The sequence below is a fragment of the Callithrix jacchus genome, chromosome 20 (assembly GCF_049354715.1).
Source record: "Callithrix jacchus isolate 240 chromosome 20, calJac240_pri, whole genome shotgun sequence".
NCBI classification, from domain to species: domain Eukaryota; kingdom Metazoa; phylum Chordata; class Mammalia; order Primates; family Cebidae; genus Callithrix; species Callithrix jacchus.
Window position 1 is genome coordinate 4,508,935 of NC_133521.1, and position 27,398 is coordinate 4,536,332.

At 44.7% G+C, this 27,398-nt stretch overlaps 1 protein-coding gene across 5 annotated transcripts in view; it reads left to right on the forward strand.

Moving 5' to 3' along the window:
- The window catches only part of LOC144580579 (uncharacterized), a 45,248-nt gene that overhangs the window by 17,020 nt on the left and 830 nt on the right, over positions 1 to 27,398 (forward strand). For 2 of the 5 annotated variants that reach the window (XM_078358157.1, XM_078358161.1), the window contains exon 3: positions 9,456 to 9,568. The exons of 2 other annotated variants lie outside the window; for them this stretch is intronic. The gene's annotated coding sequence lies outside the window, so the exon portion shown is untranslated. Of the gene's footprint in view, positions 1 to 219; positions 350 to 9,455; positions 9,569 to 27,398 lie in introns of all 5 variants that reach the window. One more of the 5 variants, XM_078358158.1, reaches the window with a different exon arrangement.

Here is a 27,398-nt window from a genome sequence, read left to right on the forward strand (position 1 = left end):
TTTTTGTATTTTTAGTAGAGACGGGGTTTCACCTTGTTGACCAGGATGGTCTCGATCTCTTGACCTTGTGATCCACCTGCCTCGGCCTCCCAAAGTGCAGGGATTATAGGCTTGAGCCACCGGGCCTGGCCAGGAGGTTCTTTAATAATAAGTATTAAGTACTTGATAAATGAACCAAAATAGCTATTCAAAGCCACTTTTTGTTCTTTCTTGTATTAGGACCTGAGCTTCCCCTGGAGATTGGGAGAAATGAGATGCAGCCTTCACCTCTACACCTGTCACTGTTAACATTCAGGACACAAGGCACCTATCAATGACATTTTACATTTTTGGTGGGAGAAGAGGAACAGTAAGAGGATTAGCAGATCTTTAAGATATAAACCTTCCCACTTATCCTAGAAAATAGATCCTAGGGCGGGCGTGGTGGTTCATACCTGTAATCCCAGCACTTTGGGAGGCCGAGGCAGGTGGATCATCTGAGGTCAGGAGTTCGAGACCACCCTGGCCAACATGATGAAACTCTGTCTCTACTAAAAATACAAAAATTAGCTGGGCGTTGTGGCACATGCCTGTAATCCCAGCTACTGGGGAGGCTGAAGCAGGAGAATAACTTAAACCCGGGAGGCAGAGGTTGCAGTGAGCCGAGATCATGCCACTGCATGCCAGCCTGGGCAACAGAGCAAGACTCCATCTCAAAAGAGAAAAGAAAAGAAATCCTGAGTTATAAATTAGAGGGCTTTGTTTCTTTCTTGGTTTTTTTTTTTGTTTGTTTTTGTTTTTTCTAGAAGCTTTGGGAATCATCACAATGCTACAAATGTGGTCATGGCTTGTTTATTCCTTTATTTTTTTTTAACAAATTTAATATATTTGCACAAAGGAATCATTGTCCAATAACAATAACAAAAATGAATACAAATAACTGTCCAGCTGGGAGCAGTGGACTCACATCTGTAAACCTAACACTTTGGGAGGCCGAGGCAGGAGAATCGCTTGAGCCCAAGAATTTAAGACCAGCCTGGGAAACATAATGAGGCTTTTTCTCTACAAAATATAATGAAGTTAGTCAGGCATGCACATCGAGGCTGCAATGAGCTACTGCACTTCAGCCTGGGCAACAGCAAGACCTCATCTCAAAAACAAAAACAAAACAACAACAAAAACCCAAAAACTGTCCAGATGAAGAGTATGATAAGCCTCATTTTTGGCGAGAAAGAGAGCTTTTCTTTTCCTCCTACAAGGCTAATAACACACTGGGTGGACATATTCATTGTTGAAAAGCCACAGGCTCAAAGCAGCTCAAGAGGCAGCCTCTTTTGTAGCTGGGTAACTCTGGATGGCCCAAGCCAGGCACTGCCCTTACTGAGCACTGAACTCAGCCCACTGCCTGCCCTGTACACAGAGGAGCCTTCAGGAGTCCCACACTTTGCTTTGTCTCCTTTGCTTTGCCTTTTCATGCTATTTACTATTTATTGGGCATCTACTTTGCATCTTATCCTTTACAGTACTTGTCATTCGTTCTCTTAAACCCTGCAAGGTAGAATCATGAGACACATCTTACAGGTAAGGAACATGAAACTCAGAGAGTATATAAATCAGGAATCAGGCCGGGTGTGGTGGCTCACGCCTGTAATCCCAGCACTTTGGGAGGCCAAGGCGGGTGGATCATGAGGTCAAGAGATCGAGACCATCCTGGTCAACATGGTGAAACCCCGTCTCTACTAAAAATACAAAAAAAAAAAAAATTAGCTGGGCATGGTGGCACGTGCCTGTAGTCCCAGCTACTCAGGAGGCTGAGGCAGGAGAATTGCCTGAACCCAGAAGGCAGAGGTTGCGGTGAGCCAAGATCGCACCATTGCACTCCAGCCTGGGTAACAAGAGCGAAACTCCGTCTCAAAAAATAATAATAAAATAAATAAATCAGGAATCAGAAATTTTGTAAAATAAAAACTCAACTCAAAGTGGCTTAAGCAAAAAGAGTATTTTCTGGCTCACATAACCAAAAGAGCCAAGAATCTGACGGGCTTCAGGCACAGTTGGATCTATGCACTCACGTGAGCCATCAGGGCCCCATTTTTCTCTCTGCCCCTTGTTTCTGTAGCCCTTGCAGGTAGGCTGCTCCTTGTTGGTGTGGAGGGATGACTGGAATAGCCAAATACACTACATTTCATTAAATGTGGCAGCCATGAAAATGCTCCATTCGGATTTCTTTTCAAAAATCACTTGCAGGCCGGTATGCTGACTCACACCTGTCATCCCAGCACTTTGGGAGGCTGAGGAGGAAGAATCATGCAGCCCCTAGGGCAGCTGATTGCCCATTTTTATGGTTATTTCTTGATTATAATACAAGGGGTGGATTATTCATGCCTTCCCTTTTTAGACCACATAGGATAACTTCCTGATGTTGCCATGGCATTTGTAAACTGTCATGCCACTTCAGTGAGGATGACCAGAGGTCACTCTCATCACCATCTTGGTTTTGGTGGGTTTTAGCTGGCTTCTTTACTGCAACCTGTTTTATCAGCAAGGTCTTTATGACCTGTATCTTGTGCCAACCTCCTATCTCATCCTGTGACTTAGAATGCCTCACCATCTGGGAATGCAGCCCAGTAGGTTTCAGCATTATTTTACGAGCACCTATTCAAGATGGAGTTGCTCCAGTTCACCACCTCTGACAACTTGAGGCCAGGAGTTTGAGACAAGCCTGAACAACATAGTGAGATGCCATCTCTACAAAAATAAAAATAAAAATTAGCAGGCATGATGGTGAACACCTGTAGTCCCAGCTACTTGGGAGGCTGAGTGAGGCAGGAGAATCACTTGACCCCAGGAGTTTGAGGCTGAGGTGACCTATGTTTGTACCACTGCACCCAAGCCTGTGCAACAGAGAAAGACTCTGTCTCAAAAAAAACAAAACAAAAGCAAAAACACAAAAACTTGCCATTGAGCTGCAAGGAGCAGAGTTAGTTACCAGACTCCAGTTGTAACTTTCAGGATCCATGCCTGGCTCAGTCAGCTACCAGCCAATAACTGAACATAGCAAATGTGCCAGGGTCTGGTCATTTTTGCCCAATGAATGACTCCCGTAATAAGCAATCTTTGCTCCGGAGCTCAGCAGAGAATGTAGTATCTGATTGTGTTCTGAGCTTCTCCCTACCTGACCCTACTTCCTCCTCCTTCATCCTTCACAGCTGTTTCCCTTTCCCCTAAACAAACCTCTGGTACTTCAAACTCCATCTCCACATCTTCCTCCCAGACACACCACACCTCACTGACCCCATCCCCGCTCACATCAGCGTTCCAGGCTTCCCCTATTCCTTTGGATCTCTGTATGCTTTTCAGCTGCTCCCTAAAGTGCAGCAGGCTAGTCAGGCTTGTGGGCTGGTCAGAGGTTTCTGCAACAGTTCTGATAGCTGCGGAAAACATGGATGCAAATTCTGCAGCCTCAGAAGAAATGAGTGAAATTTTCCATGCTTGGTTTATTAGAGCTATTTCTGAACTAGAACTTTTAGGATTTATAAAACCTACCAAATAGAAGACTGACCATGTGGCAAGGCTAACATGGGACAGCTGCTAGAAAACAAATGAGTAAAGCCGGAACTATCACACTGAGTTTAAGAGAAAAAGGAGGCCAGTCATATTTACACACCACTTGAGGAGACTGTTTCGGTGAGAAGAGAATTGTGTAATCCCTGCATGATGTTTCACCAGAAGGTATGTTGCTAATCTCAAACAAGTGTATATGAAAACACCTGGGGAGTACTTCAGAATCTAACAAATAACATACTTACATGATAACTAAAACCTCTCACACATTATTGCTGTACTTCTCACAAAGTCATTACTAAATTATGAGGAAATCATTCTTTTATTTATTTATTTATTTTTTTGAGACGGAGTCTTACTCTGTCTCAGAGTAAGTAAGCTGGAGTGCAGTGTGGCCCGGTCTCAGCTCACTTAACCTCTACCTCCTGGATGCAAGCGATTCTCCTGCCTCAGATTCCCCAGTAGCTGGGATTACAGGTGGCCACTACCACCACTTACAGCTAATTTTTGTATTTTTAGTAGAGTTGGGGTTTTACCATGTTGGCCAGGCTTGTCTAGAATTCCTAGCCTCAAGTGATCCACCTGCCTTGGCCTCCTGAAGTGCTGGGATTACAGGCATGAGCCACCACTCCCAGCCTTTGAGTAAATTATTCTTGAAGATACTTTATCCAACCCAACATGCAGAAAGCTGGGATGACTCCCCAGCTTCCCCTCCTGCCCTCCCACTGGATCCATGACTGATAGGTGAGAAGTTCAATACCAAGCCCTTAGCTTGCAGTCAGACCTCCTGAAACAACTTCCCCTCTAGGGTTGCCCTGCAGGTCAGGCTGTAGCCATCTCCACAGGACAGGAGATCCTTCCACCTCAGCCTCCCGAACTAGGATTATAGGTATGAGGCACTACACCCAGCCTAAATTGTTCTTGTTGATTCCTGGGCATAGGCCAAACTAAATTTGGGAAGGAATTTAGTTTCATGGTTTGAATCTGAAACAAAATTGATAATAGCCCTTTCCCAAAAAGACTCCCTTTTTCCTGGGGCCCAGTCTGCATTTGCTGGGCTAACAAATTAGCTACACGATTAGAAATTGTGGTTTAGGGGTCATGCAGACTCTGGCTCCAAGAGTCTGAACCTCTCCAAATTGCTCCTGGGGATAACATTACTATTGTAAAACCTAAGATCAGTGCTGGAAATATTTTGCAGACCCTGCACTCACCCAGACCCATAATCTGGCTCAACCAGTCTGCCATCCCACCCAGAAGCAGAAGACAGCAAGAAAACCTCACTTCAACCCTCTATCATTCCATCTCCAACCTGAACGATGAGTGCTCCCCACTTTGCAACCCCATACCAACCAATTTATCTTTAGAAACTTTGATCCCCAAATGCTCTGATTTGAGTTATCATAAAACTCCTGTCTCCCGCACAGCCGGCTCTGCATGAATTACTCTTTCTCCATTGCAATTCCCCTCTCTAGGCAGGTCTAGGCAGTGGGCAAGGTGAATCCATTGGGTGGTTACACTCCCTACCTATTTTCTACTGGAAACCTGAATCATAAATAGGACCATGACAGGATTTATTTTTTAAATATTCATCTTTTTAAAAATCCATCTTTTTTTTTTTTTTAAGAGACAGGTCTTACTCTGTGGCCCAGGCTGGCGTGCAGCGGTGCAATCATAGCTCACTGCAGCCTCAAATTCCAGGGCTTCAAGCAACGCAGCCTTCCGAGTAGCTGAGACTACAGGCATGAACCACCAACTTTTGTAGAGACCGGCTCTTGCTACGTTGCCGAGGTTGGCCTCAAATTCCTGGACACAAGTGAGCTCCAGGGTTTAGCCCCCAAGGTTCTGGCATTACTGACATAAATAAGCCACTGTGCCTACCCTTAAATATCTATCTATCATCTATCTATCTATCTATCTATCTATCTATCTATCTATCTATCTATCTATCTATCATCTATCATCATCTGTCTTTCTATCTATCTAATCAATCTATCATAGCACTGTAGAGATTTGGAACGAAACAGAAAATAATGTTATGGAATGATTGTCCATTTTTGTCATCTAGTCAATTTGGCTCTGGGACTCTATGTGTAATAATCTGATTTAGAGATAATATTGAACATCTGATTTTAAGGTTTTCCTGAATATGAAGACATATTGGCCTCCCACTTTTTCCCCAAATTGGCTCTCAGAAAGGCTTTTCAGCTGGCAACAGCCAGTAAACAACTTGCAAAAGCTGGCATCTGGCGCTAGATGGCAGCTGTGACCCGGTGTTCTTGCACACTGAAGCCCAGTAACAATTCCAGCTTGCCTGGCCCAGCAGGTTCACCATTCACAGTCCAGCAAAAGCCAGCGCTCCTGCTGGCTCTCTACTCTCAAATCAGGGTTAGTTAACATTTCTCCAATGCAGAGGCAGTTCGTGATTTTCCACCACCTTGGGTACCTGGGACTTCCTGCCCTGTCAGGGCCTGGGAAGGTTCCTATTGGTATCTCTCTCCCACCACCTTCCCTCAGTGTACCTGTTGCTAGACACTCAAACACAGATGCAAACCCAAGGGTCAGGGTCTCTGGGGAGAAGACCGGAGTATAGACACTTAGGGGGAACTCTCCTGGTGCAGGAAAGATTGCTGTGTTGGGGCTCTCCCTGGCTAGATGACCTGCATAATCACTTTAGCTGCCCTCCCCTGCCCTCTTTGGACTTAGCAAATGAGTGCCATTGGTCTTAAATGTAACTGAAGCCCTGTGCAAACTAGCCTAAGCCAAATAAAAAGATGGGAGAGTTACTTAGTTAATAACTTTTTTTTTTTAGTCATCCAGGCTGGAATCCAGTGGCACTGTCATGATTCACTGCAGCCTCAGCTTCCTGGGCTCAAGTAATCCTCCCACCTCAGCCCCCTGACCTGACTAGCTGGGACTACAGGTGTGCACCATGGTTTTTTGTTTTGTTTTGTTCTTGACAGAGACTTGCTCTGCTGCCCAGGCTGGAGTGCAGTGGCGCGATCTCTGCTTGCTGCAACCTTCACCTTTTGGGTTCAAGTGATTCTCCTGCCTCAGCCTCCCAAGTAGCTGGGACTCCCAAGTAGCATGGGACTGCCACCATGCCCTGCTAATTTTTGTATTTTTAGTAGAGACGGGGTTTCACCATATTGGCCAGGCTGGTCTTCAACTCCTGACCTCGTGATCCACCTGCCTCAGCCTCCCAAAGTGCTGAGATTACAGGCGTGAGCCACCTCGTACAGCCCTTTTTTTTTTTTAATTGAGATAAGGTCTTGCCATGTTGCCTAGACTGGAAACTCCTGGACTCAAGCGAGCCTCCCACCTCAGCATCACAGAGTGCTGGGATTACAGGCATGCTACTTTGCCCAGCCTAGCTTTAAAAGCCGTATGTGTGTTAATTTAGATGCAACTATACCCATAGGAGTTTCAGGTATGGCTGGATCCAGGTGCTCAAAAAAAATCAGAAATTAATTTGTCTCCATCTATCTCTACCATTCTCTTTCAGGCACAGTATCCAAAGTGCTGAAAGAAATGCAGGTCTTTCTTCCTAGTTTTGCCAAGAGTCTCAGACTTGACTGAAATTCAAACTCATTCCAAAGTTAATCACATGGGAGGAGTCCTGGGAGATGACATACTCAATTTGGCTAGTCAAGTGCCCATTATTAGAAAGAGGGGTAGGTCACGATGAGAATGAGGTAGGCTTAGATCCTCAAAAAGTCAGGGTCCTGCCACCTGCAGAAAACACAAGCCAAGTCATCAATGCCCATGATGATCAGGCATTCCCCCTCCTACTCACGTTCATCGGTTTACTCATTCGGTACATCTCAGGACCTCCTGAAAGCACTTCCAGCCCTCCCTCTCCCTTCTTCCCAGTTGAAAGTCCTGCTTTTCTAATCTCTGGATCCTCCTATCAGACAGTCTCCTAACATTCTGGGTTTTTTTTCTTCAAAGCACTGACCAGTTCAAGATAATATTGTGATACGTGTGATTATTAACCTAGTGTGTAAACTTTCCACTAGAATATAATCTTCAAAGGAACAAAGTCTTGGTGTCCCCAGAGCCTCATAGAGAGTATTCAACTAATGCACATTCATTCATTTGATAATTGTCTGTAAGAAACTGAGGAAAATAAGTTCAGTCAGACGTAGTCCCTTTCTGACCTCTGCCTTAGTGATGGAGGCAGACTAGTAAATCAATGATCACTGTCCAATTGCAATGCTTTCTCCAAGAATGGTGAACTCGAAGGGCCCTGGGGAGAAATATCAAAATCAGAAGGATCCAATAGAGTTTCCCAGCAGAGTCATGACATTGGTCTGACTTTAGGAAAATGAGAAGGCATTAGAGAGATGAAGGAGAAGAATAAGATTCCCTCTGAAGCATATTGGAAAACACAGAAATGTAACATAGTCTGATGTATTCTGGGGGGACTTGACAGCCTTAGTCTCACTGCATTAACTCTCTAGAACAGAAAGTAACTATCTGGGCACCAGGTCTCTTAGCTAAGCCAATGCCTTTTCTTCAAAAGTAGAAAATAAAAGGGCAGACTGGGCATGGTGGCTCATACCTGTAATCCCACAAGATTGGGAGGCTGAGGTGTGCAGATTCCTTGCCAGAAGTTTGAGACCAGCCTGGGCAACATAGCAAGACCCCATCTCTTAAAAAAAATTTTTTTTAATTAGCTGGGCATGGTGGCATGTACCTGTAGTCCCAGCTACTTCAAAAGGCTGAAGTAGGAAGATTGCTTGAACCCAAGAGTTTGAAGCTGCAGTGAGCCATGATCACACTGCTACACTGCAGCCTGGTGACAGAAAAACAACAATAGTAACAACAACAGAAAGAAGATGCATCAAAAGTAGATTTTTTTTTTCAGATGGAGTCTCGCTCTGTCATCTAAGTTAGAGTGCAGTGGGGTGATCTCAGCTCACTGCAACCTCCGCCTCCCGAGTTCAAGTGATTCTCCTGCCTCAGCCTCCCAAGTAGCTGGAACTACAGGCATGCAACACTATGCCCAGCTAATTTTTGTATTTTTAGAGAGACGGGGTTTTGTTCTGTTGGCCAGGCTGATCTCGAACTCCTGACCTCATGATCTGCCCACCTCGGCCTCCCAAAGTGCTGGGATTACAAGCGTGAACCACCGTGTCCTGACAAGGAGAATGTTTCTGGACAAAAAACTGGATACAAAGAATCTGGAGACAGTCTCTGATGATATCAGTGCCTGGTAGTAGAACTTCAGTGAACATGCAAATCTGGATAAAAGTAATTGGCATCAATATGGTTTGCTTTAAACAGAGAACAAGACAGCCAGGGATCTAGCCCATTAAGAATTTAAGTAGACTCCTAAAGGCACACAAAAGAAACAAAGGGTAAAAGAAATCAGTTTAAAACAGGAAGATTTATATAACCCTGTCTGTGTAGAAGAAAAATGTTCCCAGCTTCGCATGCCATTCACTGCCAGGATCTGAGATTGTTACTAAGAAAGCGATGGGAGGAGGGCGTTGAGGGAAATAAGATGCCAGGCCAGGACACAGGCATAGAGAATTTGACGTTTAGGGTTTGAAAAGACCTGGAACACAAGCCTCTTTTGCTTTTTAGGCTTCTCTTAATTGCCGCGTTTGAGGCCTGGGATTTATAAAGAAAGCACTTTTCAAAAAGACAATTTGCACTTCATTATAGAAAAAGTTCAATTGCAATCCCCAATTTCCCCTCTAGTTGCAATCCTGAGTCATTTGTGGAGCAGCTGTGTCAAGCAGAGAGCAGAGCTATAAATGGTTTATAAATCTGTGCACAATGTCACAGATGGAAGCAGTTGCTGCTGCACTGGCTGGCAGCAAAACTGTGAATCAGTCTAAAGTTCTAGAACAATGTTTGTGAACCAAACCTCACAGTGAAATGACCTTAATGGTATTCAACAGCTGTGCCCTCACCTGCAGACCATCGTCAAGGCAAACCACACCCCAGCATGTGTAGGGGCCAAGGAGACTCACTTCACCCGTGGAAGGTTCACTGAAAAACCAGCTCACAAAAGGTAGGTTATCTGGAGAAGCATGACATGTATGCACAGGAGCCTTCCAAATGAAGACCCAAAGATGCAGAGGAAGTTGTCCATCTGTATTCTTAGCCAAAGTCTGGACAGCCATGTAGAAATAGGATTGGACAAAGGGTCTGAGCTAATGCTAACAGAGTGGGGAAACGCGGCAAGGTCTGTTGGTCTGGATTCTTCTTGGCCTCCTGAGCAGCATTCCTTCCCTCTAGGTATAAGGCAGGATCCTCTCTGGAATAGGCATCTTGTAACCTACAGTCAAACAGGGTAGGCCAGTTTTTTCACAGAATATTTTTAGGTTTTACAGCTGGCTTTGGGGAAAAAGGGTTCTGGTGTCTATGACTTGCCTTGAGGAAGAAGGATCCTAGTTTCTATAACTAGTTTTGGGGGAGAATGGGACTGAGAGACAGGAGGGCAGGAGAAGCCCGGCAAAAACTTTTTGCTTCTGAGGCTGCTTCTGCAGCCTTCATCTCGGGGTGTTTTCTGAGCTCCAACACATCCAAAGGGGTGAGACCTGAAAGTTGCTCCTTCCAGACTAAGATGTGCAAACTGATGAAAGGGGTCGCTTCAAGCCACAGCATCACTGTCCTAGGCCAAAGGAATACTGTCGTTTGTTGAACACTTGCTGCATTAGGAATTTCCCCTACTCTCTCCTAAGGATCATGAACTCTCAATAATGGCAAAGACATCTAGATCTTGTTCCATGCCAGTCAGCATTCTAAGTACTTTATGTGTATTAAATAAATTTGATGTCAGTAAATTTATGAAGGTGAGACTGTTATCTCCCATTGTACAAGTGAGGAAACTGAGGCACAGAGAGATTTGGTAACTTACCCAAGGTCACATACCCTTAAATGGTAAAGCCATTGTTAGAACTAAGGTGATTTGGCACCACAGTACACATTCTCAACCACTGTGACATGCCGCCTCTTTTTGTTGTTGTTAATTCAATTTTTTAAAAACTAAGGTGCGGGCCAGGGATGGTGGCTCATGCCTGTAATCCCAGCACTTCGAGAGGCCAAGGTGGGCGCATCACTTGGCCAACCTGGCCAGCATGGCGAAACCCCGACTCTACTAACAATACAAAAATTAGCTGGGCCTGGTGGCAGATACCTATAATCCCAGCTACTTGGGAGGCTAAGGCAGAGAGAATTGCTTGAACCCAGGAGGCAGAAGTTGCAGTGAGCTGAGATTGCGCCATTGCACTCCACCCTGGGCAACAGAACGAGACTCTGTTTCAAAACAAAAAACAAAAAATTTGAGATGGGGTCTTGCTATGTTGCCTAGGCTGGTCTCAACTCCTGGGCTCAAGAAATCCTCCCACCTCTTCCTCCCAAAGTGCTGGCATTACAGGTGTGAGCCACTATGCCTGGCATTTTTTGTTTTTAGATGGAGTCTGGCTCTATTGCCAGGCTGGAGTACAGTGGTATAATCTCGGCTCACTGCAACCTCCACCTCCTGGGTTCACTGCCTCAGCCTCCTGAGTAGCTGGGACTACAGGTATGCGCCACCACGCCCAGCTAATTTTTATATTTTTAGTAGAGACGGGGTTTCACCATGTTGACCAGGATGATCTCGATCTCCTCGTGATCCACTTGCCTTGGCCTCCCAAAGTTCTGGGATTATAGGCCTGAGCCACCATGCCTGGCCTTTTTTTGTGTGTATGAGACAGTCTCACTGTTGCCCAGGCTGGAGTGCAGTGATGCAATCTTGCCTCACTGCAACCTCTGCCTCCCGGATTCAAGTGATTCTTGTGCCTCAGCTTCCCAAGTAGCTGGAATTATAGGTGCCCACCACCAGCCCAGCTAATTTTTGTATTTTTAGAACAGTTGGGGTTTTGCCATGTTGGCCAGGCTGGTCTTAAACTCCTGACCTCAGATGATCTGCCCGCGTCAGCCTCCCAAAGTGCTGGGATTACAGGTGTGAGCCACTGTGCCCAGCCTTTTTTTTTTCTTTTCTTTTTTAATTATTATTTTTTAAATTGAGACTGCTGATTTTCAGAGGGGGTGCCATCTGAGCTATGCTGAGCTATCCCTTGTCATATCCCCCCTCCCTTCCTCTTCATTCAAGGGGTCTGATGAAGGTGCTTTCTTCATTGGTAACTAGCAATGGAGTCTTTGACTAGGTATGAGCCAGTCAGACGTCAGCCTTGCCCCAACCTTGGTGATCTGGGTGGACTCAGGCTGAGGCTATGATGCAGTGAGAGCCAATGAGTCATGATGGGACTTTTCCTGAGGCTTCTGGGAGAAGTTCTCTGTTCTCTGCTGGTTTTGGATGGCAGGGAGTTCAGCAAGGATCGACTGTAGCCCTTTCACTACATGAGGAGAGGCTGCCTGAGGGGGAGTCCACAAACAGAGAAAGCAGAGCCAAGAAGGGAACTGGACTGCAGACCAAGGGCCACAGCAGTGACTGGGGCATCACCAAGAGCACATAGTGTTGGGCTCATGTCACACAACATAAATGGGCCCCAGGGCTGGGAAGGGCAGTATTTATTGCCATCACCTCATTTGAACCCTGAATCCAGCTACTCCTGAAGTGTCAAATACCTCCACACTCCATGAGCCAATGTATATCTTTTAAAAGCCAATATAAGTAGGGTTTTCTGCCGCTTGAATCATAATGCATCCTAATCCAAGCAATCTCAATAAGCCTAGCAAAAACCGAGCCAGAAAGCCCATTAGTTACCAATGCTGAGATGGAACAGTAAGTCTGCCAGTCAAAAATGAAACTGTGAATCAAGGTCCTCGCTATGCTAAAAAACAGAGAAACAGCCAGGAACATGTTTCTAAAATCCTCAACCATTCTTGAGCGTGCCACTGTACTATAGCATGTGTGACATAGCGACACCGTGTCTGAAAAAAAGAAAGGTAATATTACAATTGTTAGCTAAGAAGGTAAAAAAAATTAAAATTGAAAATAAGGAACAAAGAAACAAAAAGCATGTGCAAAAAAAGTGACAGATATTGAAGCCATGCAAATAAGATCTCTGGAAATAATTAAAAATCTAGGCTGTTGGAGCTCTAGATTATTTTGAGCGGTAGACTGATGTTACCTGACAGGCAGCTGTAACTTAAGCAGCTGTAACTTAGGCAGCAGTAACCCCTTTGTTACTGATTCTAAATTAGCCTTCCTACTTACTTACCTTGTGTTGCAAAATGTTGCAAATGACTACAGGGCATCAGGAAAGACTCTTCACTGCTGATCTTCATTATAGATTGACTTCCCTCTTACTTTTCTCACACAAAGACTTTTTGGCCAACACATTGTGTTGGCCAAATGCTAAACACACTCTTAAATTGGAAAGAAGGGCCAGCAGGTGGTTTATACCTGTAATTTCAGCACCTTGGGAAGCCTAGTTGAGAGAATGGTTTGAGGCCAGGAGTTTGAAAGCAGCCTGCACAACATAGTGAGATTCTATTTCTTCTTCTTCTTTTCTTTTAAAATTAACTGGACATGGGGGCACACACCCGTAGTCTCGGCTACTCAGGAAGCTGAGGTGAAAGGATCCCTTGAACCTGGGAGGTCAAGGCTGCAGTGAGTCGTGTTTGCACCCCTCCAGTCCACCCTGGATGACAGAGCAATACCCTGCCTCAAAAATAAATAAACAAATATATAGGAAAGGAAATGAAAACCAGTTGAAAAGAAATGAAACCATATAGAAAAGGAAAGAAACTAAATAAATGGTTGTAACTTGTACAGCCTCATATAGAAAATGATCCTATTTCTTTGTTTAAACAACTTCAGAACACTGGCCCCATTTCTCTAGAGTCTCTATGTCTCAGCTAGTCATTAGCAACATTTTGCTGGAAGAAACTCTTTAAAACAGGATTCTGATCCTTTCAATTATTTCAGATTGGCAGTTCCAACATATTATAAATAGGAGTAACAGCAAAAGAAAACCATATATATATATACATATATAATTTTTTTTTTTTTTTTTGAGACACAGTCTTGTTGTGTTACCCAGGCTAGAGTGCAGTGGTGTGGTCTTGGCTCACTGTAATCTCCACCTACCAGATTCAAGTGATTTTCCTGCCTGAGCCTCCCAAGTAGCTGGGATTACAGGCATGTGCCCACCACACCAGCTAATTTTTGTATTTTTAGTAGAGATGAGATTTCACCATGTGGGCCAGGCTGGTATCAAATGCCTGACTTGAAGTGATCCCCCTGCCTCAGCCTCCCAAAGTGCTAGGATTACAGGCATGAACCACTACACCCAGCTCAAAAACTATAATTCAAGAAAACTTTGTCAAAGATTTGAAGCTACATATTGGCTGGGTGTGATGGCTCATGCCTATAATCCCAGCACTTTGGGAAGCCAAGGCAGGTGGATCGCTTGAGCTTGGGAATTGGAGACCAGCCTGGGCAACATGGTGAAACCCTGTCTCTACAAAAAATACAAAAATTAGGCAGGTGTTGAGGCACACGCCTGTAGTCCCAGCTACTCAGGAGGCTGAGGCAGGAGGATTTCTTGAGACTGGGAGGTCAAGGCTGCAGTGAGCTCATGACACCACTGCCTCCAGCTTAGGTGACAGAGTGAGACCCTGTCTTAAAAAAAAGAAAAGAAAAGTGTGAGTCAAGATTTTGTATCTGAGTATAAGGGACACAAAAACTAGCAACCTCTCAACGTGCAAAAACTCAGGCATCCTGCTTAGAATTGCGGTCACTTTGAGGGAGAAATGGTTGTGATTGAGATGTGGTATGTGGATAGTTTCAGAGGGAGCTGGCAAAGTTCTATCTCTAGTCCTGAGTTGTAACCATAAGGGCGTTCATTTACAATAATTCACCATATGTATGTTTGGTGTTTTTTAAAATATCTGTGTCATATTTTATAATAAAAGGTTTAAAAAATATAAAAATATGTAATAATTGCATTAGGAAATTACAATATGTAATAATTGCATTAGGAAATTACAATATGTAATAATTGCATTAGGGAAACTTAAATATGTGCTAGGGATAGTATTGGGGAACAATTGTTAAATGTGTAGGTATAATATAATGGTATTGTAGTTATGGAGTAGGATGTTCTTATTTTTTGGAGATACATGAAGAATTTCCTATAATTTACTTCAAGTGCTGGGCATGGTGACTCATGCCTATAATCGTACCTACTCAGGATGCTGAGGCAAGAGAATAGCTGGAGCTCAGGAGGTTGAGGCTGCAGGGAGCCCTGATTGCATCACTTTACTCCACTTTGCTCCTCGCCTGAAGCAAACTTCTGCCTGGACATTCAGGTGTTTCCATACATTCTATGACATCTAGGCAGAGGTTCTCAATCAATACTTGACTTCTGTGCACCTGCAGACTCAACACCACGTGGAAGCTGCCAAGGCTTCTGCTTGCACCCTCTGAAGTTTGAGCAAGACTATGCCTCAAACAAACAAACAAACAAGCTTGGAGTGATACCAGCAAGATGGTAGACTAGAAAGTTTCAGGCCCTTTTCCCACTATGGAAACATTAAATGAACAGCTAGATACTAGCTAAAATAACTTAATAGGGACTGTGGAAATCAGAAAAAAGACCAGCAACCAACGGAATGCACATCTAAGAAAAAGCCACATTAAAAATTGGAGGAACCCAGTGTGATGGCTCATGCATGTAATCCCAGCACTTTGGGAGGCAGAGGTGGGCAGCCCACTTAAGCCTATGAGTTTGAGACCAGCCTAGCCAATATGATGAAACCCTGTCTCTACTAAAAATACAAAAACTAGCCAGGCATGGTGGTGCATGCCCATAGTCCCAGCTACTTGGGAGGCTGAGGCAGGAGAATGTTTGAGCCTGGGAGGTGGAGGTTGCAGTGAGCTGAGATCACACTATTGCACTGCAGCCTGGGCAACAGAGCTAGACTCTGTCTCAAAAAAAAAAAAAAAAAAAAGGGAAGGAAGTTCAGCATGGCCAGGGAAGCCTCAGGAAATTTACAATCATGGCAGAAGAGAAAACAAACATATCCTTATTCACATGGTTGCAGCAAGGAGAAGAGGAGAGCAAAGGGGGCATTTTGCTCCCTTTGATAAAACCATCAGATCATTCACTATCATGACAACAGCATGGAGGTAACCACCCCATGATTCAATTACCTCCCACTGAGTTCCTCCCACAACATGTGGGGATTATGGGAACTACAGTTCAAGATGAGATGTGGGTGGGGACACAGCCAAACCATATCATTCTGCCACTGGCCCCTCCCAAATCTCATGTCCTCACATTTCAAAACACAGTCATGCCTTCCCAACAGTCCCCTAAAATCTTGACTCGTTCAAGCATTAACTCAAAAGTCCAAGTGCAAAGTCTCATCTGAGACAAGGCAAGTCCTTTTCCACCTATAAGCCTGTAAAACCAAAATCAAGTTAGTTACTTCCTAGATACAATGGAGGTACAGGTATTGGGTAAATACACCCATTCCAAATAGGAGAAATTGGCCAAAACAAAAGGGCTACAGGCCCCATGCAAGTCCAAAATCCAATAGGGCAGTCACTAAACATTAAAGTTCCAAAATGATCTCCTTTGGCTCCATGTCTCACATCCAGGTTATGCTGATGCAAGGGGTGGGCTTCTACCACCTTGGGCAGCTCCACTTCTTTGGCTTTGCAGGGCACAGCCCCCTCCTGGCTGCTTTCATGGGCTGCTGTTGAGTGTTTGCAGCTCTTCCAGGTACATGGAGCAAGCTGTCAGTGGATCTACCATTCTGGGGTCTGGAGGATGGTGGTCCTCTTCTCACAGCACCACTAGGGAGTGCCTCAGTGGGTACTCCATGTGGGGGCTTCAACCCCACATTTCCGTTTGGGACTGCCCTAGCAGAGGGTCTCCATGAGGGCTCCTCCCCTGAAGCAAACTTCTGCCTAGACATTCAGGTGTTTCCATACATTCTATGACATCTAGGCAGAGGTTCTCAAACCTCAATACTTGACTTCTGTGCACCCGCAGACTCAACACCATGTGGAGGCTGCCAAGGCTTCTGCTTGCACCCTCTGAAGCCATGGCCCAAGCTGTACCTTGACCCTTGTTAGCCTTAGAGTGACTGGGATGCAGGGCACCAAGTCCTGAGACTGCACACAGCAGGGGGCTCTGGATCTAGCCCTGGAAGCCATTTTTTTCTCCTAGGCCTCCTTCTGGGCCTGTGACAGAAGGGACTGCCATGAAGGTCTCTGACATTCCCTGTAAATGTTTTCCCCATTGTCTTGGTGAGTAACATTTGGCTCCTGGTTACTTATGCAAATTTCTGCAGCAGGTTTGAATTTCTCCTCAGAAAATGGGTTTTTCTTTTCTACTGCATCCTCAGGCTGCAAATTTTTCAAACTTTTATGCTGTACTTTCTCTTAAACACTTTGCTGCTTAGAAATTTCTTCCTTCAGATACACTAAATTGTCTCTGTCAAGTTCAAAGTTCCACAGATCTCTAGGGCAGGGGCAAAATGCTGACTGTCTCTTTTCATAGCAAGAGTGACCTTTACTCCAGTTCCCACAAGTTCCTCATCTCCATCTGATCACACCTCATCCTGGACTTCATTGTCCATATCACTAACAGTGAGTTGATCGAAGCCATTCAACAAGTCTCTAGGATGTTCCAAACTTTCCTACATCTTCCTGTCTTCTGAGCTTTCCAAGTCTCAATTAAGTTTTGAACTTTCTCACATTTTCCTGTCTTCTTCTGAGCCCTCCAAACTGTTCCAACTTCTACCTATTACCCAGTTTCAAAGTCACTTTCACATTTTTGGGTATCTTTACAACAGTGCCCCAGTCTCTGTGGTAACAACTATTGTATTAGTCTGCTGTCATGCTGCTAATAAAGACATACCCAAGACTCAGTAATTTATAAAGAAAAGATGTTTAGGTCAGGCATGGTGGTTCATGCCTGTAATCTCAGCACTTTGGGAGACTGAGGTGGGTGGATCATGAGGTCAGGAGATTGCCTATCCTGGTCAACATGATGAAACCTCATCTCTACTAAAAATACAGAAATTAGCTGGGTGTGATGGTGCGTGCCTGTAGTCTCAGCTACATAGGAGGCTGAGGCAGGAGAATCACTTGAACCCAGGAGGTGGAGGTTGCAGTGAGCCGAGATTGTACCACTGCACACCAGCCTGGTGACACAGCGAGAGTTTGTCTAAAAAAAAAAAAAGGCAGGGGGAGAGTTTAATTGACTCACCATTCAGAATGGCCAGGGAAGCCTTAGGAAACATACAAGCATGGTGGAAGAGAAAGCAAATACGTCCTTCTTCACATGGTGGCAGCAAGAACTGCAGAGCAAAGCAGGGAAAAAGCCCCTTACAAAACCATCAGACCTCACTGGAATTCACTCACTATCATGAGAACAGAATGGAGGTAACCACCCTTGTGATTCAATTGCTTCACACTGGGTCCCTCCCATAACATGTGGGGATTATGGGAACTACAGTTCAAGATAAGATTTGGGTGGTGACACAGCCAAACCATATCACTTGCTCTTCCTGTATTTATGCCACCACTCCAGTTTGAGTGACAGAGCAAGACCTTGTCCCCCCTCCAAAAAAAAGAAAAAGAAAAACAAAACAATAGCAACAACAACAAAATCTCAAACAATAGAGTTGGCTGGAGCATTTCTTAATCTCTGAGAGGCCCTGACCATAATAGAGTTCCGGGAACGCTAGACGAGTACAAGATTATCAGGTCTTTGTAAGATTTGTATTTTTCTCGTATTTTTTTGATATATGCTGTTTCCCCAAACTCTTCAAAATCTGAGATTCTCTGTTCTCTCTGTTCTAAGGCAACAAGAAAGGAGAGCTCTGCATTGGTGGCCAAACTATCTAACCAAGTATCTAATCCAGCAAGCTCAGTACCTGAGTCTAAGGCAAAAAAGAAAAGCTAGGGCTGGGTGCAGTGGCTCACACCTATAATCCCAACACTTTGGGTGGCTGAGGCAGATAGATCACTTGAGGTCAGGAGTTTGAGACCAGCCTGGCCAACATGCTAAAACCTCATCTCTACTAAAACTACAAAAAACTAGTCAGACATGGTGGCACGTAACTCTAATCCCAGCTGAGAGTCACTTCAACCTAGGAAGTGAAGTTTGCAATGAGCCGAGATCATGCCATTGCAGTCCAGCCTAGGTGACAGAGTCAGACTCCTCTTGGGAAAAAAAAGAAAAAACTGGGAGCTGGAACCAGAGCCTTGCAGTTAGATGAATACTTCCCGTTCATTTCCAGCTTATGAGCTGGCACTTTTCTTTGCTTGTAGGGAAGGAGCCTGTGGCCAGCAGCCCTTGGCCTCATCCTTCTGGGGCTTGCTGACATCACTGCCATATCATCTATCAGAAACAGTCCTCAAAAGCCTATCCTCGGCTGGTCCAGGTGTCTCACGTGTGTAATCCCAGCACTTTGGGAGGCCGAGGCAGGCGAATCACCTGAGGTCAGGAGTTTGAGTCCAGCCTGACTAACATGGAGAAACCCCATCTCTACTAAAAATACAAAATTAGCCAAGCATGGCGGTGCATGCCTGTAATCCCAGCTACTTGGGAGGCTGAGGCGGGAGAATCATTTGAACCCGGGAAGCAGAGGTTGCGGTCAGACAAGAATGTGCCATTGCACTGCAGCCTGAGCAACAAGAGTGAAGCTCCGTCTGAAAAAATAATAACAAGCCTATCCTCCTCTCCTGTCCTGGAACCTGGCTTCTCCAGTCCTTCACTCTGTTACCTTCAGGAAGAGGCAGCATGCTCCATGTCTGAATAGGTGACTTCTGCCCTGAGCAGAATTACAAGTCAATTATATCGTAGCACAGACATGGGCTTCCATTTGGAAGTTCTGACTGCCATGTCACCCAGAGAAAATCTCAAGTGCTCCCAGTCCCAGTTCCCTTATCTGTGCAACAGACTGATAGTACCCACCTCTCTGGGGTGTTGGAAAATTCAGTCAGAGGATAAAAGGGAAAGCACAGAGCAAATTCTGAAGCTGTTTTTGATGGAGACAGCTACTCTCATTACTGGGATGGGAAGGAGAGAAACACTTCATTTCAGATCTCAATTGGCTTATGGACAAAATAGCAGTAACAGCTCCCATTGGAGCTACATATATCCTTATAATGTGGAGTAGGGTTGGATAACTGCAAGGGTCCTCTGGGATCTGATAGTCTGTCCTCTTAACCTGGGGGAAATAAAGACACCGTGTCCTTGGGCAGGCCTGGGCTTGCCCCACCTCACCTGCTATCTGCCTGAGGAAGACTGCAAATAATTTATGCATTTATTGGTCATGAGTTACTAAAAAGATGCTTGGCACATGCCTGTAATCTCAGCACTTTTGGAGGCTTAGGTGGGAGGATTGAGTTCAAGACCAGCCTGGGCAACAAAGCAAGACCCTGTCTCTACAAAAAAAAGAAAAAAAATTCTTGCACACCAGGTGTGGTGGTGCATGCCAGCAGTCCCAGCTACTTGAGAGGCTGACGCAGGAGTATCACTTCAGCTGAGGAGGTCGAGGCTGCAGTGAGCCAGGATATCGCATCACTGTTGCACTTCAGCCTGGGAGACAGAGCAAGACTCTGCCTCAAAAAAAAAAAAAAAAAAAAGTGGCCGGGCACGGTGGCTCACGCCTATAATCCCAGCACTTTGGGAGGCCAAGGCGGGTGGATCATGAGGTCAAGAGATTGAGACCATCTGGTCAACAAGGTGAAACCCTGTCTCTACCAAAAATACAAAAAATTAGCTGGGCATGGTGGTGTGCGCCTGTAGTCCCAGCTACTCGGGAGGCTGAGGAGGTTGCAGTGAGTCGAGATCATGCCATTGCACTCCAGCCTGGGTAACAACAGCAAAACTCCGTCTCAAAAAAAAAAAAAAAAAAATGCTTGGAGTGATACCAGCAAGATGGTGAAGATGGGAAGATGGTGGACTAGAACACCTCAGGTCCTTGTTTCCCCTATGGAAACATTAAATAAATGAATAGAAAATGGCTAAAATAATATGGGCTGTGGAAATCGATTAAAAGATTTCTTAGATGTGCAAGTCAATGCACATCTAAGAAAAAGCCACATTATAAATAGAAGGAAGTTTTATGGCAGTTTTGTTTGCCTTTGCTCCACCCCCTTCCGGCTTGGCATGGTGTGGGTTTTAGGAAGCAGTGGTCATGTCTCCACTTCTTTTAATCACAGAGAGAGTAGGCCTAATTTTCAATGTTATAACCTGTCTAACGGCTGCCTGATGGGTCTCTCTGTCACCTGTTATTTAACTTGGCACTCACATGGCCAAATACAGCATGGCTCAGGCTAGGAAGAGCTTCAGGAAGGAGCAGGCGTGGCTCGTGAAAGTCACAGGAGGTCTACAGACCAGCAGATACGCGGGGCAAGAAATTACTGATGGAGGAATACAAAATTATTGATTGAGTTTCTGTGTATATGAGTGAATTGGGAAAAAGCAAACACACTGTCCAGAGAAGACTCAATGCCTAGAAAAGGCCTGAGTAAACTTTAACCCTTCATGTAAGCCTAATTAGAGAAGGTCTTCCATTGTACAGAACCAGTCTGTAAAGTCTGTAAAAGGTGGTTGTTTTTCAGGTGCCGAATATTCAACAAGATATTACAAGATATACAAAGAAACACTAAAATATGGCCTATCCAAAGGACCAAAACAAATATCCAGAAACCATCTCTGAAGAAAAAAGGGACTGAACTTACTAGAAAAAAACTTTAAAACAACTATCTTAAAATATGCTCAAAGAACTAGGATAATATAGACAAAGAACTAAAGGAAATCAGGAAAACGATATATGAACACAGTAAGAATATCAACAAAGAGAAAAAATTGTTTTTGTTAAAAAGAACCAAACAGATATCCTGAAGCTAAAAAATATAATAACCGAATTGAAAAATTCACTAGCAGAGTTTAACTGCAGCCTCAAGCAGGCAGAAGAAAGCATTAGTGAGACTTGACAACAGGTCATTTGAAATGATTGAGTCTGAAGAGCAAAAAGAAATAAGAATGAAGAAAAGTAAACAAAACCCAAGAAACTTATGGGACTTGATCAAATGGATTAGTATACACATTATGGGAATTTCAGAAAGAGAAGAGAAAAGGACTCTGTGTGGGGGCTCTGACCCCACATTTCCCTTCTGTACTGCCCTAGCAGAGGTTCTCCATGAGCAGCCTGTCCCTGTGGCAAACTTCTGCCTGGGTATCCAGGCATTTCCTTACATTTTCTGAAATCTAGGCAGAGGTTCCCAAACCTCAAATCTTGACTTCTGTGCACCCACAGGCTCCATACCACGTGGAAGCTGCCAAGGCTTGAGGCTTACACCCTCTGAAGCCACGGCCTCAGCTCTATGTTGGCACCTTTCAGCCATGACTGGAGCGGCTGGGATGCAGGGCACCAAGTCCCTAGGCTGCACACAGCACAGGGACCCTGGGCCTGGCCCACAAAACCATTTTCTCCTAGGTTTCCAGGCCTGTGATGGGAGGGGCTGCCGTGAAGGCCTCTGACATGCCCTGGACACATGCTCCCCACTCCCTTGGAGATTAACCTTCAGATCCTTGTGACTTATGCAAATTTCTGCAGCTGGCTTGAATTTCTCGTCAGAAAATGTGTTTTTCCTTTCTATCACATTGTCAGACTGCAAATTTTTCAAACTTGTTGCTCTGCCTCCCATATAAAACAGAATGCCTTTAACAGAACCCATGTCACCTCTTGAATGCTTTGCTGCTTAGAAATTTCTTCCACCAGATACCCTAAATTATCTCTCTCAAGTTCAAAGTTCCACAAATCTCTAGGGCAGGGCAAAATGCCACTAGTCTCTTTGCTAAAACATAACAATAGTCACCTTCGCTCCAGTTCCCATCAAGTTCCTTATCTCCATCTGAGACCACCTCAGCCTGGATCTTACTGTCCATATCGCTATCAGGCTTTCGGTTAAAGCCATTCAATAAGTTTCTAGGAAGTTCCAAACTTTCCCACATTTTTCTGTCTTATGCTGAGCCCTCCAAACTGTTCCAACCTCTGCCTGTTACTCAATTCCAAAGTTATCTGCACATTATCAGATATCTTTTCAGCAATGCCTCACTCTACTGGTACCAGTTTACTGTATTAGTCTGTTTCCGTGCTGCTGATAAAGACATACCTGAAACTGGGAAGAAGTTTTTTTTTTTTTTTTTTTTTTTGAGATAGAGTCTCGCTCTATTGCCAGGCTGGAGTGCAGTGGTACCATCTTGGCTCACTGCAACGTCCCCTCCTGGATTCAAGCGATTCTACTGCCTCAGCCTCCCGAGTAGCTGGGACTACAAGCACACACCACCACGCCCAGCTAGTTTTTGCATTTTTAGTAGAGACGGGGTTTCATCATGTTGGCCAGGATGGTCTTAATATCTTGACCTCGTGATCCACCCACCTCGGATTACAGATGTGATCCCAAAGTGCTGGCATTACAGATGTGAGCCACTGTGCCGGCCAGAAAAATTTAACTGGACTTAGAGTTCCACATGTCTGGGGAGGCCTCAGAATCATGGCGGGAGGCAAAAGGCACTACTTCTTATGTGGCAGTAGCAAGAGAAAATGAGAAAGATGCAAAAGCTGAAACCCCTGATAAAACCATCAGATCTTGTGAGACTTATTCACTACTATGAGAACAGTAGGACGGGGAACCCATGATTCAAATTATCTCCCACTGGGTCCCTCCTACAACACATGGGAATTATGAGAGTACAATTCAGGATAAGGTTTCGGTGGGGGCACAGAGTCAAACCATATCACATATCTAAACATAGAAAAGGTACAGTAAAAATACTGTATTATAATCTTATGAGATCAACATTGTATATGTGGTCTCTCATTGAAACGTTGTTATATGGCACATGATTGTATGTAAGGTGCTGAAAGAGAAAACCTGTCACTGATAGTTCTACATCCAGCGAAACTGTCCTTCAAAAACAAAGGGGAGGCCAGGCACAGTAACTCACACCTGTAATCCCAGCATTTTTGGAGATTGAGGCAGGTGGATTACTTGAACCCAAGAGTTCAAGACCAGATTGGACAACACGGTGAGACCTCATCTCTAAAAAATAATAAAAATAATAATAATAATAATAATTGGCTGGCACAGTGACTCAAACACCTGTAATCCCAGACTTTGGGAGGCTGAGGTGGGTGGATCACCTGAGGTCAGGAGTTTGAGAACAGTCTTGCCAACACAGTGAAACCCCATTTCTACAAAAAATACAAAAATTAGCTGGGCATAATGGCATATGCCTGTAATCCCAGCTACTCAGGAGGCTGAGGCAGGAGAATCACTTGAACTCAGACGAGCTGAGATCGCGCCACTGCACTTCAGCCTGGACCACAGAGTGAGATTTTTTCTCAAAAAAAAAAAAAAAAAAAGATAATAATAATAAAAGAGAAAAACAAAGGAGAAAGCAGACATTTCTAGATAAACAAAAGCTCAGGGAATTTGTTATCACTAGACCCACCCTACAAGAAATGTTGAAGGGAGTCATTCAAGTTGAAATGAGATAACACCAGACAGTAATTCAAAGCCACGTGAAAATGTAAATTTCCACAGAGAAGGTAAATACGCAGACAAATGTGAAAACCACTATTACTATAATTTTGATTTGTAACTACACTTATGGGTGCTGAACACATCAATGTGGTGGGAGGGTGGCATGCCCAAGAGAGGGCATGGAAGCTCTGTACCCCTCCCACCCTCCCATGCTTTGCTTTTTGGCTGTTTTTGTTTTATTCTTTAAAATAAAACTGTAAGACCAGGTGCAGTGGCTCACGCCTGTAATCCCAGGACTTTGGGAGGCCAAGGTGGGTAGATCACCAGGTCAAGAGACAGAGACCATCCTGGTCAACATGGTGAAACCCCATCTCTACTAAAAATACAAAAAATTAGCCAGGCGTGGTGGCATGTGCCTATAGTCCCAGCTACTCAGGAGGCTGAGGCAGGAGAATTGCTTGAACCCGGGAGGCAGAGGTTGCAGTGAGCCAAGATCACGCCACTGCACTCCAGCCTGGCAACAGAGCAAGACTCTGTCTCATAAATAAATAAATAAATGAAACTGTAATCATAATTATAGCACTTTCCTGAGTTGTGTAATTCTAGTGAATTATTGAATATGGAGGGTAGGTCATGGGAACTCCCGAATTTTTAGTCAGCTTGGCAGAAGTGTGGGTGACCTGGGGACCCCACTTGGTGGCTGTTGTCTGAAGTGGGGGCAGTCTTGTGGGACCGAGCGCTGAACTCACTGAGTCCTAAGTTAAAGTCTTAGCTTTGCCACTCTAGCTATGTAATTTTTTTTTTTTTTTTTTTTTTTGAGACGGAGTTTCGCTCTTGTTACCTTGTGATCCACCCGCCTTGGCCTCCCAAAGTGCTGGGATTACAGGCTTGAGCCACCGTGCCCAGCCCAAACACAACATGAGGCGTCCCTGGGTGGGACTGAACCACCAACCTTTCGGTTAACCGTCGAACGCGCTAACCTATTGTGCCACAGAGACCATTTTTAAGACAGGGTCTTGCTTTGTTGCCCTGGCTGGAGTACAGTGGCATGATCACAGCTCACTGCAGCTTCAGCTTCCCAGGCTCAAGGGTATCCTCCCACCTCAGGCCCCTAAAAAGCTGGGACCAGGGACTACAGGTGTGTGCACAATGTCTGGCTAATTTTCTTATGTTTTGATAGAGATGAGGTCTTGCTATGTTGCCCATGCTGGTCTCGAATGCCTGCACTTGAGCCTCCCAAAGTGCAGGGATTACAGACATGAGTCATTGTGCCCAGTCTAGCTATGTAATCTTGATAAGTAGTCCAACCTCTCTGCACATGAGTTTTCCCATCTGTATAATGGAGATAAGGGTTGTATGTCATAGGGTTCTCCCAAGGCATCTATGAGATGATGCAGTAAAGCACTTAGTGCAGTACCCAGCACATTAAAAATATCCAATAAGGCTGGGTGTGGTAGCTCAATACCTATATGCAATTCCAACACTTTGGGAGGCTGAGGAGGGTGAATCACTTGAGGTCAGGAGTTTGAGACCAGCCTGGCCAACATGGCAAGACTCCATCTCTGCTAAAAAATACCAAAATTGACTGGGCGTGGTGGCTCATGCTTATAATCCCAGCACTTTGGGAGGCCGAGACAGGCGGATCATGAGGTCAAGAGATTGAGACCACCCTGGTCAACATGGTGAAACCCTGTCTCTACTAAAAATACAAAAATTAGCTGGGCATGGTGGTGCATGCCTGTAGTCCCAGCTACTCGGGAGGCTGAGGCAGGAGAATTGCTTGAACCCAGGAGACGGAGGTTGCAGTGAGCCAAGATTGCACCATTCACTCCAGCCCGGGTAACAAGAGCAAAACTCTGTCTCGAAAAAAAAAAAAAAATTAGCTGGGTGTGGTAGTGGGTACCTGTAATCCTAGCTACTTGGGAGGCTGAGACACAAGAAGCACTTCAAGTGAGGAAGCGGAGGCTGCAGTGAGCCAAGATCACACCATTGCACTCCAGCCTGGGCAACAGAGCAAGACTCTGTCTAAAAAAAAAAAAAGTCCAGTGAGGACAGGTGCTGTGGCTCAACGCCTGTATGTAATCCAGCACTTTGGGAGGCCACTTAGAGCAGGAGGATCACTTAGAGCTCAGGAGTTTGAGACCAGCCTGGGCAACATGGCAATTCCCCATCTTTATTAAAAAGAATTACTTAAAAAGTCTAATAAATGTTACCTATAAAGGTTATATTATATCATTATTAATAAAGAAGACTTTGCGGGGTGGAGAGAGCATGATGAAGAATAGTTAATGGATGCTGGGCTGAATACCTAGGTAATGGGTGCAGCAAAGCACCATGGCACATGTTTACCTATAAAACAAACCTGCACATCCTGCACATGTAGCCTGGAACTTAAAATGAAAGTTGAAGGAAAAGATAAAAAAAGAAAGCAAGCTTGTGCCAGGCCTACCTGCTGCTAAACCTAAATCATAGATAATACTCTAGGTAAATATTTCTGCCTGTTTCTTCTGAAGAATGAATAAGAACTAGAATGCACACTTTAGGAGACTGAGGTGGGAGTATAACTTGAGCCCAGGAGTTTGAGACCAGCCTGGGCAACATAGCAAGACCCTATCTCTAAAAGTTAAACATAAAAAAATCAGCCAGATATGGTGGCACATTCCTATAGCCCTAACTATTCAGGAGGCCGAGATGGGAGGATTGCTTGGGCCCAAGAGTTTGAGGCTGCAGGGAGCTAGGATCGTGTCACTGCTCCAGCCTGGGCAACAGAGCAAGACCCTACCTCTAAAAAAACAAAACCAGAAAAGAAAAAAATCCCAAAAAACTAGAATTCAAAAAAATAATAGGCCGGGCACGGTGGCTCATGCCTATAATCCCAGCACTTTGAGAGGCCGAGGTGGGTGGATCACTTAAGGTCAGGAGTTCGAGACCAGCCTGGCCAACATGGTGAAACCCTGTCTTTACTGAAAGAACACAAAAATTAGCTGGGCATGGTGGTAGGCACCTGTAATCCCAACCACTCAGGAGGCTGAGGCAGGAGAATCACTTGAGTCCAGGAGACAGAGGTTGCAGTGAACCGAGATCGCGTCACTGCACGCCAGCCTGGGCGACACGACGAGACTGTCTCAAAAATAACAAAAACAAAAAGAATAAATGAGAACCACAAAGCATAAGGGCTTATGGTATTACACAATTATTTTTTTTCTCCTATGTTTCTAGGTCCCAAAACTATTTTGTAAGCTCTCTATTTTGAAAGAGAGCTTTTCAAAAACTATTTTGAAAGATTCGGTGGCTTTATGAAAATATCTAGGAAAACTAGATAAGTAAACCTTTGGAAATACTGATTTGAGCCATTGTTTAATATTTT